Genomic DNA, 7,242 nt, shown 5'->3' with positions numbered 1-7,242 from the left:
TTAGTAACTGCCAATTAAAAAAAAAAAAAATAAAATAAAATAAAATTGATGAATTGTGAACGTCACATTTTCTTTACACTCCCTTCCCACTTGTCATATCGCAGCATGCTAAGTAATACCCCTCCCTCCACCTTATTTTATGATCGGCCTCCTATCTCTATAACAGCGCAAATAATCCTAACGAAAATTATAATTTAAACCATTCAAAAACCTTCGAGAACAGTGATTAGGTAAAACGGTATATCTAGGTATACTATACATATAAAGAAATGAATCTTCATCCGGGGGTTTGTGTATTTTATGGGCAAAGGAAGTAGTTGAATACCAGCAATATAAGGGACGATCGTTAGCATTCTATTAATTATTTTTATCATATCTTCTATTAATTGAATGAAGTTCGTGCAATTGTTGTTTGCAAAATACACGTATGCAAAAGTGGTAATAAAAGAAACGTGACTGCGTTTTATGTTGAACCAAATAAGACGTAAAATGGCTTGTACAAATAACGGTAATAACGAATAAAAGCCTACCGTAATAAAAGCTTATATGTAACTGATTTAAAGTGTTAAAAATAAATTATAAATACTGTAAACAATATTGCTAAAAATACTGGGGTTCGTTTGTTTTAAGAGACTGTTCTAATATTACTTGAAAGACTACGCAACTGATTTCTAAGTTTGGGCGTACTATACACGTTTAGGCTCATTTGCGATTTAATTTAATTAAATAAGTAAAAGTGCTTTAATGATAAACTTAAACTATCAATTCGAATTGTACCTTTTTTTATCGTATTCGTAAAATTACCTAATGTTAAATGAAAAGATTTATATTTAATAGATTCGACCTTAACTTGGTGAAAATCCATATCAAAATAAAAATAAAACTTCAATATTTTCTCACACTTCATCATCATAAAATCATAAGGCCGTCAGTCCTAAGACTGGTTGGACACGCACCTCCACTCTTTCCTTCCTGTGCTAAACTTCGCATTTCCCTAAAGCTAGAACAACCCATATCCTTAACTATTTGCGAACAGTAATCTAATCTAGGTCTACCACTACTCCTCTTAACTCCTATTTCTGCCTCTAATATGTCTCTGACTAGACCTTCATGCCTGCGGAGGTGTCCTACCAACCTATCTCGCCTATTTGTTATTGACTTCCATAGAGTCCTATGTTCTCTTACTCTTTCTAATACCTCTTCATTTCTAACCTTCTCTATCCACGGTATCCTCATCATTCGTCTGTGACACCACATTTCAAACGCTTCTAACCTTTTCTTTTCCNCTGCCTCTAAAATGTCTCTAACTAGACCTTCATGCTTGAGAAGGTGTCCTACTAACCTATCTCGCCTATTTCTTATTGACTTCCATAGAGTCCTCTGTTCTCCTATTCCTTCTAATACCTCTTCATTTCCAAACTTCTCTATCCACGGTATCCTCATCATTCGTCTGTGACACCACATTTCGAACGCTTCTAACCTTTTCTTTTCCGCCGCGCCCACTGTCGATGTTTCGCATCCGTACAACGCCGCGCTCTAAACATTGACTTCCATAGAGTCCTATGTTCTCTTACTCTTTCTAATACCTCTTCATTTCTAACCTTCTCTATCCACGGTATCCTCATCATTCGTCTGTGACACCACATTTCAAACGCTTCTAACCTTTTCTTTTCCGCCGCGCCCACTGTCGATGTTTCGCATCCGTACAACGCCGCGCTCTAAACATATACACCTTCACCAACCTTTTTCGAATTTCTAAATTAACCGTTCGCTAGCATAGAAGTGACTTCTTTTAATTGAAGGCATCGATAGTTCACAACAAATTCAATGAAACAAAAGTTGGGAATTATTACATTCTGTTTTTTGTATTGTAAGTTTATTTCTTTTGGTTTTTAAATGTAAAATATTAAAGTTATTATCAAGCAGATATCCTTCTTCTGTGACGTGATTGACTTAGGTAGAATCTGTCTTGTTTTTAATGTAATTGTTTTTACGCGTTGTTAACTTTTTTTTTAACTGGTTTGTAGGATATAAACCTTCTAAAAAATAAATGTCTGTGAAAATATTGGTCTTATTTTTATTTTAAAAATGTTTGTTATAAATCAAGCTTTTATTTAAGAATTGAATAAAAATAAATTCAAAAAATGAAATACCAAGAACAATGCAATTTAGTATAAATTGCTCATTTTTTATTGAAATAGTAATTCTTTTACAATTATTAAAAATGAGATCACAGCTTTGCGTAAATGAATTGTAATTTAAAATTGTAGGGAAGTGTACTATCTTAACGATTTGGTGTGGATTTCTATGTATTTATACAAGTTTAGAACATTGACACTCTAACAAAGATGTTACTTATACATCACAATATCGTGGCCTACATTTTGTTATCTAGAAATGTTTAATTACTGACAAATCGTCTTCGCAATCATTAGAATGCACATTGTGCTTATTTCTATACTCATTCTAAGTTCTCTGATGAATTAAAAAGTTACAAACTGGACAATTTCTTTTATTTCTTTGAACCTGACCTTATTATAAAATTACCCAGAATGCATTAACTGTTTTTATTTTTGTAATCTTTCAAAACTTGTGATTGCAATGTATTGTTTATCATTTGAATGTGAATGAATTTTTTTGTAATTTTCCCCTGTCTGTTATTAATTTAATTTTGTAGTTGAATGTCAATTGCACTCTATTGTTCCTGTACCATTAAGTCAGTAGTCATTTTTTTATTTGCTGAGCGTATAATTGATACTTTCATATTTGTTTAACTTTACAATTTTTGCCGTTAGTTATAATTAGTGTTTTTGATGAATTATACTATTATTAGTCAAAGTTACCTGCCTGCGCCATGACTTCAAAGGTAGTCCACAGATGACTAAAACACAAAGCGCAATGATGTCTTTTATATTTTGCGTATACATACAGAGAAGAGAAATTATTCAAATAATTTGTAGATAATAATACTTTATTAGGTGTACGCTAAAGAGGCCTAGCTATTAGTAGTTTTTGCTTAATTACATTATATAAACAATTTAGACCACTTTTTGTTAATGCTTACGTATTCACCTGATTGGTTCGTTTTGATCTTCTGATGGATTCTGAAAGTAGAGAGTATGAATGTACGAACTATTATAATTCGTCTATCTCAGGTTTTTTTCTAAATATTTTGATTTGTGTTATAAATGCTTCCAAAGAAAGCAAAAGGCAGAGCGCCCGTCAGCCCGTATCAGCTAATAAAACGAGATCTGTAGAAGAAATTCTATCAAACGAAAAGAAGCGAATATTTTGGGACATTGTGGAATGCAGAAATGATCTTACCAAAAAACAAAGAAGTAATATGTTATTTGTGTAACTATAGTGATTTAAAATCCAGATTGGAGGCAAAACCAAATAAATGGACTAATAAATACATTTTAGGAGTTCCTCGAGTCATACCAATCCAACGCAAAAACCAATTAGTTCTGAAACATTCACCTACTTCGTCAAAAACTAAATAAAAGTGTTCGTAACCGGCTGTGCTATTGCATCTGGTGACCAACATTTTGACATTATTGTATAATTAACCGACTCATCTATCTATTAAAGATAGTAAAATGTCTGCAGCTAAATACTATTCCAATCTGAGGGATGAAATTCAAGTGTACTTGATAGACTACTGGATTTATTTTGCTGGTGATGGATGAGGTCCGGTATTATCAAGCGATCCAAAGTTGGATCATTACTAATGTTATGAAAATGTCTTATCAACCAAAAATAATCATTGATAAATACCATCCACCTTTGGCTGCTGTTTTCTTCTTGCTTGTGTCATGACCTTCACTATTTAATCATAAGTAAATACAGGTATAATAAGGCAGACTATTGTGTTACCAAAGCCGAATCGAAAAAAAAATGACTGAAGTTTCATGAAAAACGATATTGATAGAGTACAGGAAATATTTTATGATAAGATTAAAACAATTATCGATTATTATTATTTTATTTAGTTATTTGTAGTGCAGGAATGAGTCAAAAACCGCACCCATGATGAATAGAAACTCAATAAATGAGATAAAATATAAAAAAAATTACATGGTGTGTAAAAGCAAAAAATAGCTGCTGCTTGTCAAAAGTCCACAGCAGCTCAGAGATCTTATTGTAATAGGTTATGCAGCAGGACTTTATTTGCCAACGATAATCTAAAAGTAGAACGTAATATAAAGGATGATGTTAAAAGTTTTTGGGCACATGTTAATAATTGTAATGCCGGACCTATTCAAGGAGGCATTATGAAGGGTGACACATGCGCAAAGACTGAATCTGAAATTGCAAATGTATTTATCTAATCAGTTATATCATCTGAGGCCCCTGCCTAATTCATGGAATGGACTCCTCCCTTAATATGTAATATTCATCTTTATAAATCAGGAAGTAAACTAGATATGTATAGTTACTAACGCTATTATAATGATTTTGTGCATTTTTTGTTAATTATCTATCTAGTAAATTTTAGTTTAAAGAGCGTAGCTATCACATTGGGATACAAAATATAAAATTATAGATATATAATAAAAGTTTCTCGAGACCCGAATAAATTTCGTAAAAAGTTAGTACCCATTTGACTATAGCGTGATAGTAGATTTCAATAATTAAAAGTGGGGATTCCCCGAGAATAACCAAACTGCGCCACCAAAGAAGTGCCGAAGCAAAAAAATGAATTTAGCACAATGGATGCGTTCTAAAACTTTTTCCTATGATTGTGTTCAAATTATGATAATGAATTTGTATAATTCGTGTATGTTTTTGAGTTAATACCTAACTTATGTTAAATTAATATACAAAACTAATATTTTTTACCAAATTTTTTATTAAATGTTAAGTTCGTCCTATCGTCGCGACCTTTCGAATTGGGGACCCCCTCAGACCAACGGCCCCATGACATTTGTCCATTCTGGCCACTGTGTCTAGTATTTTTTCTGAAAATTCTGAGTAAATAATAATTACATGTATAATCCAATCCTTTTAAATGAAACAATTCTTAATTAGTTAAACGTAGGTACTGTACAGTACTACTGCATTTGTCATCCCTGCGAGAATCTTTTGAGACTGATCCTGAGTTTTCCTGTTGTTCTCATACAAAAATATTTGAATAAACTGGATTTGAAGTCATGGTGCAGTTTGCTACTTTTTTATATCTGAAAATATCTATTGATAATTATACAGTCTATCAATTATGTTTAAGTGAAATAATATTGGAGTTTAAAAAATTTTCTGCTTTACTGTCAACTTTTTTCATTTTTATTTCAAAAATATCGCATCTACGTATGTCAGTGCTATTAAGACGCTTCTAATAACCATTTTTTAAAATTCGGATTAGAATAACGGATGCACATTAATTAGCCTAAGTGATAGTTTTACTGTTATTTCTACGAATCGACAGTAAATTAAATTATGTTATTATTTTTGTTAAAGTATTATATATCATAACAATTTAAATATGTTTCTTATTTGCACACATTTGTAATTTTACTGATTATAAAAATGCAGTGCAGTAGGGAATTCCAAGTAGTTATTTTGTACGTTCCAACTCGAACATTCTCGCCATCCGAATGCTGTTGCAGTCTTTCATTTGCGCATCTTGTTCGCTTATCTAACGTTCATCCTATTCTGATCAAGTAGTACATAGATATATTCAAGCGAAGAAAATATTCGAGTTAGAAAAAAATTCTAGTTACAGAACTTCAACTGTAACATAGGAGTAATCATTCACAAAACTAATTCTTTTCAGTTTATTAGTTTTTTTATTTTTAATTTTTGTTTCCCTGTGAATTTGTACTGTTTTTCTTTTTAACATTTTTATCTTGATACAATGTGGGACATGATTATTGTCCGGAAGAACAGTAGTTACCTGATTAAATAGCAATTGTGCGTACCTACATGCAAACACGTACTTATTATAATAGTAATAGAATTCACTGAAACAACAGTTCGAACAAATGTGTATTATTAATAACAGTACCCATACCTAGTGATCTGAGAAACGAGGGCGACAATCTCACCGTTTTATTACGTTTATCTATGTACATACATAAATGTATCCGACTCCGCTACATACCGATGTGGCACACATGTAAACAAACGTACCGCTAATACTAGGAAGAAGTTGTGCAGACTCTGTTATTCAAACAAAAAGAAAGTGACACCGTAGCATCATCGCGTGTTGCGTATGTATTATTTTTCAATTGTTTTCTGACATAGCATCCAATGAATGACCTATTGTTCTTTTTTCCAAGCGATGGTGTTTTTTTTCTGAAAGTGCTTGTAAAAATTGTATTACGACTTCCGTATTCATAAACAATTAAGAGAGTAAGCAAGCAAAACGTTCATTTTTTTCTCGTGTATTTTGGCATTCATTTGAGTGGCAGACAAATAATACATGTTATACTGTAAAAAAAATGGATCGGTAAAGAAAGTCACTTCAGTTAATAGCGATAGAATAACCAAAGAAAAGAACCCACAATAAAATAAAATAAAGTTGCACCGGATTTCATTTTATTTAACGGTAAAATCGGTTCTTGTTATAGGCAAGCAGGACATGAGTATGTATATAAAACATGAGTGTCTTTTTTGCTTATATGTTGCCGGCTTCGTCGCAGACTTGACACCTCTTTTCAATGTAACACAAATTATTTATCTCATTTTTGGAGGGACTTTCGAGAAGGTACACAGGGGTTTTTTGGGATGCTGATTACGTATCTTACCATGAAAATGAGCGCAAATGATGAGAATCAAAAATATATCGATAATCGAAAGTCGAAATTTTCTGGGAGTGAGGGGAGTGTTTTCTTATGGATTTAATTATGAGAAAAACGAAAAAAGTAATGGAAAACAATCCTGGATTTGTATTATCTTAATTATTGAACTTACAAACTAAAAAATTAAAATATTTTATGTTATTTAATATTATATTATATATGATGACATTGTGGAATGCAGAAATGATCTTACCAAAAAACAAAGAAGTAATATGTTATTTGTGTAACTATAGTGATTTAAAATCCAGATTGGAGGCAAAACCAAATAAATGGACTAATAAATACATTTTAGGAGTTCCTCGAGTCATACCAATCCAACGCAAAAACCAATTAGTTCTGAAACATTCACCTACTTCGTCAAAAACTAAATAAAAGTGTTCGTAACCGGCTGTGCTATTGCATCTGGTGACCAACATTTTGACATTACAAGGGTGGATTGATA

This window comes from Agrilus planipennis, unplaced genomic scaffold, assembly GCF_000699045.2.
Source record: "Agrilus planipennis isolate EAB-ADULT unplaced genomic scaffold, Apla_2.0 scaffold33, whole genome shotgun sequence".
NCBI classification, from domain to species: Eukaryota; Metazoa; Arthropoda; class Insecta; order Coleoptera; family Buprestidae; genus Agrilus; species Agrilus planipennis.
Note: the sequence above shows the minus strand (reverse complement) of the source record.